This window comes from Pongo abelii, chromosome 8 (genome assembly GCF_028885655.2).
Source record: "Pongo abelii isolate AG06213 chromosome 8, NHGRI_mPonAbe1-v2.0_pri, whole genome shotgun sequence".
NCBI classification, from domain to species: Eukaryota; Metazoa; Chordata; class Mammalia; order Primates; family Hominidae; genus Pongo; species Pongo abelii.
Window position 1 is genome coordinate 67,604,118 of NC_071993.2, and position 13,128 is coordinate 67,617,245.

A 13,128-nucleotide genomic window follows, 5' to 3' on the forward strand; every position below is an offset into this window, starting at 1 on the left:
GAAGTCCAATTGACTTGATTTCTCTCACCCTTAATTACCACAGCAAAATCTTAAGTCAGAGAGAAAGAGAGAGAAGAGAGAGAGGCCTTCCCAAGATGAAAGAGTCACCCTACAATATCACTCATGCACCATCTGGTGTGTGTTCCCTCCTCTGTAAATAATGAAGAAGGTGTTGATGGAAGGAAGGAATGCAAGCGGAAGATTTACCAGTAGGAAGGAATATGAGAAGAAAAGATTCTTAGGTTGGTTTATTATGAGCCCAGTCAATTATAAGCAGCACATTTTGACACCACTGTAAATAATACACTCTGTCAGAGTCAGCTGATGGAGATTTTCTGTTCAATATATTGTCATAGACACATGATGAAGGGGAGATGTGGGGTGGCATATGCAGTACACAGGAATAAATATGTGAATAATCTCACCAGCTTTGAGACTTCCAAATACTAACTATGACAGATATGAACTACAGTGCATTCCCATTATGAGACTACGGGACTAATGATGATAAGTCGAGCAGTCTAATATCCATCTTTACCGTGTACAGCCAGATCTGATGGTTCTGCTTGAAGGGGCATCATTTGACCTGGCCTATTTCCAGTCATGTAATAATGTGAAGCATTTAACTGGGTCAAATGGAATGCTAGAGCGAAAGGGATCTGAAATCATCCACCACAACCCTCCCATTATACAAACGAGGGAAATCAGACTAAGTGAAGTTAATTGCCTTGTCCAAGATCAGTTGCAAAGCTAGTTACAGACAGTTTTACTGAACTTAGCAAAACTAAAAGAGGGCTGACCTTATTTCAGGTCTAGATGGGGTATTAGGGAAATGGAGGCCACTTTGGGGTGAGAAGTAATACCCTCAATATTTTACCCACCCTGAACCATGACTATGAAGATTATTTATTTGGCCATTTGAAGTTATGTGCATTGTGATTGTTTAGTCAATTTGTCCACAAATGATAGGACTCATCCCATTCACTATTGGCTGATATTATCTAAATCTTACATGGCCAATGAGCTTTGCTCAAGTTCCAAACCTTTCCAGAGGCCTTCCCAGACTGCACCACTCTCTTTGCCCTCATTGCCTCCCATACGCTTGGTATCACTGACTTACAGATTATACTGGATTCTTAATCGCTCTTGTATCTTTAACTTAACGATCTATTTACAGTGTCAGTTACTTAAGCTTGAGGAATGTAGCTCATGAGATGCCACCAAGAGTGAGGTGAACTCCTACACTTTACTCCCAACCTTGGGAATCAGAAGTTCTGGTGAGTGATGGGTAAGATTTTTAAAGACTTCCCCAAGGGGTCGTTCTATACCCTACAGTTCGAAAACTCTGCCATAAAGAACCTTTCTGACCAGCATTGGTTCAGAAGACATGATGCTAGCTGTTCTTCTGTTTCTGAGATTTCAGATATGACACTATTTAGAGGGAAACCCCAAAAGATACTCCCCCACCCATACGCCTGCATTCAGCACAGGGGACTACCACTGTTACCATCCATCCCTGCTGGCTCCTTTCAGAAGCACTGGGTGCAGGCGCAGTGGCACTTTGAGAGCCTGCAGCCAGCAGTGAGGATCAAGGAGCACTCCTGACCTTCTTGTCTAATCCTGAGATCGCTCAGCCAGCTTGGTCCTGTGGTTCACACTCACTTGAGTGAGGTTAGGAGCTCACTGAATTCTTTCTAAACTTCAGAGACAACACCTTTCCTTTGTGTTAGTTTAGGCATATCTTCTAACTGGGCCTTCTCCCTGCTAAGGATCGAGCAGTGCAAGGAGAGAATGGTGTTTTTGAATCAGAAGAACAGATTGTGCATGAACCATGCACCCTCAACCCAACCACAACCCAGGCAAACATTAAGTAATTGGCCCTAATTAGCAAAACTAACGGCAATATTAGGAAACAAGCTGATGATAGACATTTAAATGTCACAGATATGTCTTTGAGCATTCCTGCCTCATAAAACCTTCCCCAAAATTTAAAAAAATTCTCTTTGGGGCTTGCTACTGCATTTCTTTTAGAGTCTGAAATCTCCCTCTGTGCTTTTGTGTCACAGAGATAATAATAGACCTGGAGAGAAATGTGTATGTTTGTCTTTGTTAGATTCAAATTTAATTTAGGTAAAATATTAATGGAGTAAGCAGCCAAAAATTAATTTCACTCATGTTTATATTTTACAAATCAAATACTGAGTTCAACTACTAAGTATTCATCATAAGCTTACTTATTTTAAATTTTCATCATAGTTCACTTAGGCTCAATTTTGACAACACAGTGTATGTACATATGGCAGGTATGCACATATACATTGTCTAAACATATATCTCTAAATTGCCAGAAATTTGGCAAACTTTATTTAAAAAAGTCTGCATGTTTGAATCATCCAAAAGCCATCTGAATACACATTAACATATACATTTGGATTCAAATTTATGAAACAGCATGAGAAATAGCTTTCTTAACTCCACAATAATAAAGAATCAAGAAACAGATATTTTTTCAATTTCTTCCCATTACATTTTAGGTCCACATTTAGATGTATCTGGGAAGATCTCTAAACTGACACCACTGTGAGAGGCCCCTGGGATTCACAAATATCATTTCCATGACACTCAGAAAATGGGGGAAAAGAGGAAAATGTGAGCGGCGATAAATTGGAGCTAATCTCTTTCTGCCACAACCTGAAATGATACTTGGCCAGGTAATCTCCCCATCCTCCATGCTGTAATAAGAGCTTGTCTATCTCTCCCAGATGCCCAACCTGAGTACTAGTATCTCCCCCAAATGCTTGTACTAGAAATTTCCTAATGGGATTCCAAGGCTCTGAAAGAAAGAGAGAAATGAAAAATAATTCTGTCATGCAATGAGCATTGTAAGTTTAAAGAATAAGCAAAGCCCAGTGTTTGAGGCCTGCTATAAAGAAAACAAATAATGGATTCTTTGGGGTCATAAAGCTCAACGAACCATAAAACACACAGAGAGCCTCTGACAAGGGTCCTCTGAGCCTTCTGGAGCTCTATTCAGTGTGATGCTGGGCCCTGACCCGCTGCTTATATCCCCTCAGTCCAAGCAATGAGATTCTTCCTTCTACATGTGAAAAGCACAGATGCCAAGGGTTCTCAGGCCTCCTGCATCACCACACATCTGTGTTTTGATAATGTCTTTGGGCACATGTGATCTCAAGGACACCTCTGTTTCACACTAAGGGGAAATGAAGCCCCATCAATAACAGAGTTGCCGCTGACTAGGTGAATGACTTGCGATAAGTCACTAGCTTCCCTGCTCTTCAGTTTCCTCATCTGAAAATCAGTGATACAACCTACCTTATGGTTGTTATGAGGACCAAATAAAATAAGCAGGTAAAGCCACTTGGCGGAGGACTGGCTCAGAGGAAGCTTTAGCAATGACCACCAACCCTTAGGTTGGTGGAAGAAGCAGGACTGATCCAAGGGCCTTGTTTGTTACAAATTCAATCAAATGAGCATCCCAAAGTAGGTGAGGAGAGGTGGCAAATGCACCCATTCTGCTCTTCCCAGGGCTCCTTCTGGAAAGGTTTTCCTGGTTCCTCTGCTGTCACATTTTCTGTTGTACTTTAAGCCTTGGTGTGAATGTCACTGGATTCTGGGCATTGTCTTCTCTTGCCTGCCTGTCTTATTTTACTCTTGTTTACTGTTTTCCTCACCAGATGTACACACCTGAATTCAGGATTTACCCAGAGAAGCCTGCCCAGAACTTTGAGCACAGTAGGTCCTCAATAAACATTTCCTAGGGGGCTAACTGAAAGGAAAACAAACAAAACAAACAATAAAATTAAGATGTTGGAAGAAGATGTGCTCTTATCTTGGCTCTGGCAACAAATATCTCTTTAACCTTGGAAAATTTCTTTGGACATCAGATTCTTCAACTGTAAAGATAATCTCCAGTTTCCTTTGTGGCTCTAAAATTCTCTAACTTGAAGAAAAATAGCTGCAAAAGGATTCTTTGTTATCTGGTCTGCTAAGCTGTTCAGGCAGAGGAATGAGACCAGCTGAGCCTGGATCTATCGCTGTGTCCAACTTTTTAAACTCAAGTTCCTTCTATTTCTTCCAGTTGTTCTTGCTGGTCCTGTTTTATTTATTTATTTTTTTAGACTATGCAAGTTCAAAGCAATGAGCCCATTGCTATGATTAAAAGACCACTGGGTCTGTGCCATCACTATCTGACAGGGCTGGAACCAAAAGCTCTGCACACCAAGAGGAGAAAATGTGTTCACAAACCAGAGAAGTCCTGTTTGAGGAGTGGGAAGGGACTGGCAGCTCAGGTAGGTGGAGGGAGAAGGAAGGTAGGTGCCACTGGCTCTGGCTGCAGTCTGCCCTAACAAAGCCCCATCCACCTGACAAATTGAAGGCTTGGCCAGAGTTATGAGTTTTCTAAACTCAATCAGAACGCAGCCTGCTCTGACCTATAGAAGGTCACTCAACCATATTGAATATTTGTCAGCATTCCATGGCTAAAGATAAAGTGAATGGACGTCCAAGACAGATTTAGAAATGTCCCTATATATCCCTGGAAACTGTGAGCGTCTGTCTGGGTGTGAAGAGCACAGGGGTGGATTTCCCTTCCCTGAGCACCAATGCTCTACACATAGGAACCTGTAGTGCCTGCTCCAAAGCCAGCATCTTGTCACTGTCACTCAGCAGCTTGAGAAGCAAAGGCATAGGGAGTGCCACACCTCCCTGCACAAGGGTTCACTTTGAAACCCGTAGAGAAGACAAGGGCAACAGCATGAAGAGCCTGACCTGCAGGTGGCCCAGCCCACATTCCGCAGGGCTCATGTGGAACCCCAAGTGGCCTAGGTCATCACAGCCATCCTAGGAGGGCAACACAAGCCTGGTTTCATTTTCCACCCTTTCACCATTTACAGCCCAATGACAATGGAGTCTTTTCTTCACACACTTATTTTTCACTCACAGAAAGCATTAATGACTCTGCATTTATTAATGTACTCCACATTTGTCCTTGAGCACTGTGGGAAGTGGGAGCCAATCTCTATTTCACTAACTCTACCACCAACCTCTACTCACCTGCTTCTCACATGAGAATAACAGAGACATGGTTCCAAGGCCCATCACCACAGAGCTGGGCTCTCAAGCCATCTCTGGCACCTCTCAGAATACAGAAACGATATCATGTTTTCATATAACTAAAGCCTAGTGTGTCTGTTTATTTCTCCAGCAACAGATTTAAAGTAAAAACTGGGGAAATAACCAATATCCCAAAAGTTAAAGCATTTTGCTTCAGCCCAGTTTCTCCCTAAGCTTCACAATCCATCTGGAATGTAGGCTTTCTTTTTGTCATCTGTTCGGTCTTTTTATCATTATCCTTTGCCAGAAAGACAAGTGTTAGCAGGACCTATGAGAGACCGAATCTTCATTCCTGAACTTTGCTTCTAGATAATGGCTTTTTGCTTCTGGATAATGTCTTCTGAGAACTGCTGTGGCCTAAGGTACTGATGACCCAAGCACCAACCCCTCTACGAGCATGGCACTTGGGACATTTGTGTGAAAAGTATTCACCAAGGACAAGATGAGTGGGGGTGATTCTATGAAGTCTTTCAACTTCTCCCAACCCAGAAGGCAGTGTAACATCAAAAATGTAATCAGTTGCTGACCTGGACATTATGTCTCCTTCTGGTTATTTCTTGTTTTAGCCTCTCTGAAGAGCAAGAAGAAAAAGTGCTTGACTTGTAAAACCACTCTTGATTCAGAGTCATGGGTGGCCTTCTCAGTCCCCTCCCCAGAGGGAAGCCTTTCCCTTCTGCTCTGAGAGGTAACATGCCATGGCCTCAGATGACTGCATCAGCCTCTAGTGGCCTGAGTGAATCTAAGCAGCTTCTGGGGCCTCATGAAAGAGAAACTTAGGGTGAGAACATTGGGAAGGACTGAAAGCCCACATCTTGGCAAGGCCAAGTTATACTTCTGCCAATGCCTTCCTGTGTGGCCTGGAGAAGTCACTTCATCTCCTCCAGAGCCTCAGTGTTCTCATTCACAAAGAGATGTGCTTGGGCCGATAATCTCTAAGCTCCTTTGCAAGTGATATATTCAATGATACTTTCCCTTCCTTAAGTACTGGGAAGGACTATGTCATATAGATTATTCTTAGTTAATCTAAAAAACTAAGTAGATTACCAGAGAATGGTCTAGCTTATGGGGCAGAAACATGGTGGGGTGGGAGGGAAGGATAATCCAGGCTGTGTTTCATGAGAAACTTAAGACTAAGAAGGGTCTATATCTTAATTACCTCTGTAAACCCAACTCCTAACACAGTGCCTGGCTACTGGCATTAATGAAGAGTTGTTTGATTAATCTATAAATGAATGCAACTCAAAAGCCAAGCAGACACTTAACGGCTGGGTGGCAGTGTGTGCGTGTACAGGTAGGTATATACATTCACACACACACACATATATCCATACCATTTATCACAGATCACTTACCATCCAGCACTGGTTTTATTTTTCTAGATGGTGAGCTCTTTGAAGATGGAAAGCTCATTTATTGTTGTATCCTGAGCATCTTGCCAGAGCCTGGCCAATGTTAAATGCTCAGTGGCACTTATTGGATGGATGGATGAATGGATGGATGGACAGACGGATGAGTGAATGGCCTAAGGTACTCATGGATGGATGAACTGATGGGTGGGTAGGTAAGCGGGTGGATTTATGGGTTAGCTAAGTGGTGATATGCAGTTTGTGACATATTCTGTGTAACCTCAGTTCCCATTGCTCCTCACATAAGAAAGAAAGAAGCAATCATGTTTCAGCATTTTTTAGCTTTGGGAAAGGGAGTAGGAGAAAAAGCGGGGAGAAAGAGGGAGTGAAGAGATAGGAGGGGAGAGAAAGGAAGAAAATTAAAGAGAGAGAGGAGTGAATAAGAGTTAGAGAGAGAAAGAGAAAGATTAAAACTTAACAAAACCCAAGAAAAGTCAGAACTCATTTTCCATGGGCAGGAGGAGATGTCTGTTCAAGGTTCACTATAATCAGGACATTGATGCTTTGGAAAAATAAGATATTAAAGTTCTTGAATGCAAAAAAGAAAGAAAGAGAGAAAAGGATATGAGAAGGCAACAGTTACCAAGAAAATGAATTAGGAGAGAAAACGAATTATACTTTTTATTCTTCTGTTACTAATCCTTTTGGATTTTAATGTTTCTATTTTTAAAGAGCCTTAAAAAAAGCAAAGGTGAGGTGGAGTGGGATAATAATAAGCCTAAGCGTCAACCATGCATTTGGATTTGGGAATTTGTCAAAGGCGAGGGACTGAATTTCCACCTTGACATGCAAATGCATTCTTATTTCCTATGCTGTCACCCAAGTCACTCTGGTTACATCAGTGTTCAGCTGGGTCAGGGCATTTGGATGGGCTCACTCTAAGAGGGTGAGAATTTGATCCCATGACAAATGAGAATGGCTACCTGGCGCTGCAGGTGAAGAACAGGCTGGAGCAATCTCAGGGCTGGGGCTAGAGGAAAACACAAACCAGCAACATGATCCATGGCTTCAGTCAATACTCAGGAAAGCCTATTTCTGTTTCCCCAGTGCGTTCCTGAGAGCAATGTTGATTACCAGATAACCGGAGTCTTTGGTCTTTCACAGAATCAACAGCTTGGCAGCCACAAAGTGACAGGCATCAATACTAATCGCACAAGCCTGTCTGCAGCTGGACCCCAGGACATGCCGTGCTCCACCTGCCTGTCCAAGAAAGGCACGCCAGGTCCTCCCCATGGAAACCACTAACAACACTTATTAGCTGTTTCCTTGCCTGCTAAGTGGTCTGTGCCTCGTTCTGGCTCCCATTATTATATTCATTTCAGCCTGTGTCCTGAAACCTGATACCTTTGTACTTGGGGGGTGTGGTGTCTGCCACCTGACAATGATTTGACATGACACAGTGACAGAAAACAGGGAGAAAGGATGGAAATAAAAGAATAAGAGATACAAACAGCTGCACTGGCGGCTCCAGGCAGGGGTGCCCATCAACACAGATACCTGTGAGAAGGAACACAGGCCCCACTGCCACCCCGGCCAGATCACTTAATTCAGCTGCACTGGACTGGGAGACAGCAATCTTCCTTTGCTGAACAAGGTCCCATGCAACATTATAGTGGGTTCTTCACTTACACTTCTGAGTTCAATGTGGCTCCACTTCTGCCCATTCCCTCCCCTCCCAATTCATCCTCCAGCAGTCCATTCTGTCCTTCTTCCTGGGTCTCTGTGCTGATAATCACAGCTGCCATTAGGGTGGTGGCACCGGTGACACGCATGGCCACCACATGCTAGTGCTATAGGCATTCAAGAGACCAGCTAGGGCATGTGGGGAGGGTGCAATGAGGTGAGCCCTCAGCCCGTGGAAGCCACTATGCAGACACAATACTGGAAACAGTGGGGTTTCCAAAGAGCAATTTCAAGGCTAGGGTCCATGACTAACTAGCAGTGACATGAGCCAGTGATAAGCCTATTCTGCACCTCATCTGTAAAATGAACAAGATGGACTAGATCACTGATGCTTGAACCTTCTGTTGTTACATTAAACAATAAAATTTTTTCATTAAATGATATTTTCCTTTAGACTCCAGTGTATTGAATAGATAAAAATGGAGTTGGAAGCCAGTTTTGGGAACCCTGTTAGCTCCACCCTGATGGGTCACCATTTGTTCCCCCTGCACCTCTGACAAGTCTCATTGGAATGCTAGAATTCCGCATAGCTCAGTGTGAAAGGCATGGGGCCAGATCACCTCAAAGTTCCCTTCTAGGCCAAATGTTGCTTTGGGTGAGGCATGGGAGACAGAGAAATTGTAGGGAAGGTTTGGGGATTTGCATTGTGTTAGAATGATCTTTCCTCTAGCATTTTATGTTCTCTTTTTGTCATCAACAGCCCTACAGCTCAGGGCTCTGTGGAGATCTATGGCAAGACAGAGCCAGTGAAGGAGCACCACACCAGCAGCGTCCCCAGGCCCACACCCACGACATTTCAGAAAGTTCAGCTTTCATTTTTATACACACTCGAACTAAAATACAGGGAAAGAAGTCAAGGGAAAGTTTGGAGATAATCAGCCGGGACTCAAGTTTCACAAAAGGAAATTAAGCACCAGTACACTTGCTATATTTAGGATCTGTATTAGTCCATTTTCACACTGCTGATAAAGACGTATCTGAGTCTGGACAATTTACAAAATAAAGAGGTTTATTGGACTTACAGTTTCACCTGGCTGGGGAGGCCTCACAATCATGGCAGAAGGTGAAAGGCATGTCTCACATGGCAGCAGACAAGAGAAGGGAGCTTATACAGGGAAACTCCCATTTTTAAAGCCATCAAATCTTGTGAAACTTATTCACCATCATGTGAACAGCACGGGAGACCACCCCCATTATTCAATTACCTCCCACCAGGTTCCTCCCACAACATGTGGGAATTCAAGTTGAGAATTAGGTGGGGACACAACCAAACCATATCAGGATCTATCATCTCTTTATCATCCACAGCACCACCACCATCACCAATGACAATGAATCCAGCATAGGTCTAAGTTATCATCCACTCGGATAATAACAACAGGTAGCACTGATTATACTCTTATTATTGCTTATTATGAGGATGTTACATTTATAACTGCCCTAGAGCAAGGCACCATTATTGTCACTTTTAAAAATGAGAAAACTGAGCTACATACAGAAGACTAGTGACTTTCTCAAGCCCCAGAGTTTGCAAGTAGTAGAGCAGTGATTTGAACTTATGCAGTCTAACTCTGAAGTCTGTGCTTTTAACACTGTCATCACCCAGGGAAGCAGGCTGACGCGAGGAGAGAACTGAGCTGTAGTAGGGCTCACACAAACTGTGCAGTCAGCAAAGTTGCTTTTCAACAGCAAAAAGCTCCTAGTTATGGGCTCGTTTGCATCCATGCTCCTCTCTGCATCAGCCCGCCTCAAACACGTACATTCACTCCCCAAGGTACCTGGTTATTATCTTGCTTGTTCTCTACTTAAAGTATTCAGAAAATATTTAGATCTTTTTTTTCCACCCAGATGTAAATAACTGATAATAGGTTAATCTGCTTCTTCCTCCCAGGGAGAGACGAATTTTTCACCAGAAACCAAAGCCTCGAACTGTAGAGATAAAGCTCCACTTGTAAAATTTCAATATCAGCATAGAATAAGGATTATGAACTCTTGAAATCATCAGTCTTCCCAGTGCCCCTGAAGTCTATTAGGTGGTTTTTAATTCATTAGGAAAAAACTATCCAGATGGAGAAATGGATATAATCTCTACTCCAGATACTATTCAATGGAAAAAATAATCAGAAAGCTTTGGCCTTGAATTTGTGGAGGCAGGGGAGGGGGTTGTGGGACAATTAGGAGGTTGAAATCACTCACAGACCCTATCTGAAACTCTATATTCTATACTGCCACCCTTGGATCACCCTTGGGTTAACATTTCCTCTGGACATTCTAGCTCCCTTAGGTTATTTATTTACTTACATTTGATATTTTCTTTTACAGAGCAGAGAAAATGGAAGGAAAACAATATTTCTATCCCTAAAAACACTCACTGTGGATCCCTAGGAGGAAACAGTAGAGCTCCAGGAGACAAAAATCCAGCTCTCAATTCCCTCCTGCCTGCCTGGAGAAATCACTCAGCACCCATAATGAGAGGATGCAGTGGCTAATTTTGTACCATAAATTATAAGGCTAATACTATGACTAAAAAGTGATACCATCAGCTCCTTTCCTTCAAGGCTGTTAGATCTTAGTCAATTACTTATGAACGAAGATTTAAAGACTTCAGAATCCCCTCTGCCAACAAAAGATGCTTTTACTGTTAGCTTTCTTTCCCCTTGAAAAGATTCTTGAACTCCCCTGGAAGGGGCTCCAGTGTGTTCTCAGCATTTATAGGAAGAGGTCTGCAAGGGAGCAGCAATTAACAATGCCAGGCTAATAAAAATCCTGGAGCCTCAGTATCTTCTGAATGATACTGCCAACACTCCTAGGGTAGCCTAATACGAGAGGAGAAAACACACAGAGATGGGGGAAAATATACCTTGTTTCCGACATATTTCTCAAGCTGTTTAAATATGAAACAAAACCCTACCAGGCTACAAGTTTCCAGCTGTTATGATATCATAAGATAAATTTACAGCTAGAGAAACAGCATGTTTGCTTTTATAAAGTATGGAAATATAAATGTTCCAAGTGTTAAAACTGTCCAAACAGATTAATTCAAGTAAAAATAGTTGTCTCGGATCTGGTTCTCTCACATTTGCTTTCTTTTTATAGAGCTCACCAGCACACTTCTCTCAACGCAGAGAGGAGAGGAAGTGCAATTCCATCTCGGCAGGCGCCTTTTCTGCATTTGGAAACCGAAGGAGCCCTACCAGCAGGGAAGCTGGGTGGCCCCTGCCCAGGCCCCCATGGCTGATCTATTAATTAAAATCTTAATTTAGCCTCTTTGCAACAGAAGAAAGACACCATGAAAGGGGGCTGAGGCTAAAAATCTTACGATGTGCTCCCATTTGGGGATGTTCATTGTAGCTACAATGAAAAAAGAGTTTCTTCCCTCAGTGACTTTGAAAAGAATAGAGTGGTGATTAACAGCAATATTTTTTTTAATGAAACGCAACCCGTCATCCCTGTCATCTTCTGGCCATCCTCGCTTGTACGCGCCTCCCTGACAAGAGGAATAATAATCGTCATACATCACTGCTCTCCACGTCCAATCATCTAAATCTTCCCTCGCTGCAGCCTCTGAGACTCAATTACTTTATTGACATGCAATCTTCATAAGGGGAGAAATATTGTGCATGTAAGGTCACTTGGTTATGAAGACATATTATCATATTATCTGCATGAGGGTTGCAGGGCTAAGACCTGACAGAGCTAATTATAATGGTACATGATAGAAAGCTCAGTACACATTATTCGCACGGCTGCACTGAAGGTGAGGTAAGTCCATGACATCATGAGTTTTTGAGAAAATAATGCAACATTAGCTTGGCAGCAGTAACTTTTTTTTTGTTAATTCCCCAACATTTTTACTTTGGGGAATCCTTAACTAGTTAAGGGATTCCTCCGATCTTGAAAAAGGCAGTGGCATGCCAGTGTGGGGAGTATGTGTGTGCATGTGTGTATAATTGGCAGGGTTATTTCCTCATCTAACATCAAGGTTTCAGTCCACTTCCCAGCAACTGAAATGACAATGACTCAAAGGAGAAAGGCAATGGATACAAATTGGTCAATATGATAACAGAGTAAAACTTCTTTACCTAACCCTCAATTAACCCCTTCTCAAATCTTTGCCCCTTTCTTTCTCTTGCTTTGCCTGGCAGAACCTTAAGTTGCTGGGATTTAGCGGTCCTGAATATGGTTTCTTTGTTCAGATATCCAGTTATTTGAGCTTTCGCCAGTAGCCACGTGCTAGAAGCTCCATGCCTTGCTAAGATGCACAGCTAGTGAGTCATTCTCTTTTTTGCATCCTCGGCCGGTTTACCCTCCTCATTCACCCCCACTGTATCTCACAGGGAGAGGCCAAGACGCTGAGCTCCAGTGGCAATCTCACAAGAAAGGAGTATCCAAGAAAAAAGTCTAGGCCAAGTCTCTGTGTTTTCTGGTCTTGGCACAGTTAATGTGGGGCCTGGAAGGAAAACTGGGTGGTTGGATCTATGATGGGTCTATGGCTCATGAAGTTAAATGATGAAATTAACTTCATCATAAAGTTAAAAGATGAAATTAACTTCATCATGAAGTTAAAACCATGTCAATCTCCACAGATGGGCCTGAGCCAGCATCAAGGATGAAGGTCTGGACACCTAGTCTACTTCAGCAGGGGTTTATGAGCTTTTAAAAACAAGTAAAGGAAACTTCAAAATATCACTACAATCCAACACAGGCTGGCTCCTCCTAGATATGCTCTCTCTCTCTCAATGAAGAACTAATTCAATAAAGTAGAAGAAAGCACTAAAGCCTTCTAAACTCCAGAAACTGATTTAGTCTTGTAGCATGAGTGTTTTGGCTCAGCCACAAGAAGTACTGAGCGTAATAAGAAATTAAGGTTGTCCAAAGCCTGGCAGAGACACACACAAAAAAAGAG

General features: G+C 42.6%; 1 protein-coding gene and 1 long non-coding RNA gene across 2 annotated transcripts in view; one reads left to right on the forward strand and one right to left on the reverse strand.

Annotated features, from left to right (window-relative positions):
- LRMDA (leucine rich melanocyte differentiation associated) overlaps positions 1 to 13,128 on the reverse strand; it is a 1,127,800-nt gene that overhangs the window by 125,429 nt on the left and 989,243 nt on the right. The gene's annotated exons all lie outside the window — the stretch shown is intronic.
- LOC129048450 (uncharacterized) lies at positions 1,060 to 4,181 on the forward strand. The gene is made up of 3 exons (XR_010141414.1): positions 1,060 to 1,277; positions 2,535 to 2,711; positions 3,696 to 4,181. It is a non-coding gene; the product is annotated as an uncharacterized LOC129048450 (long non-coding RNA).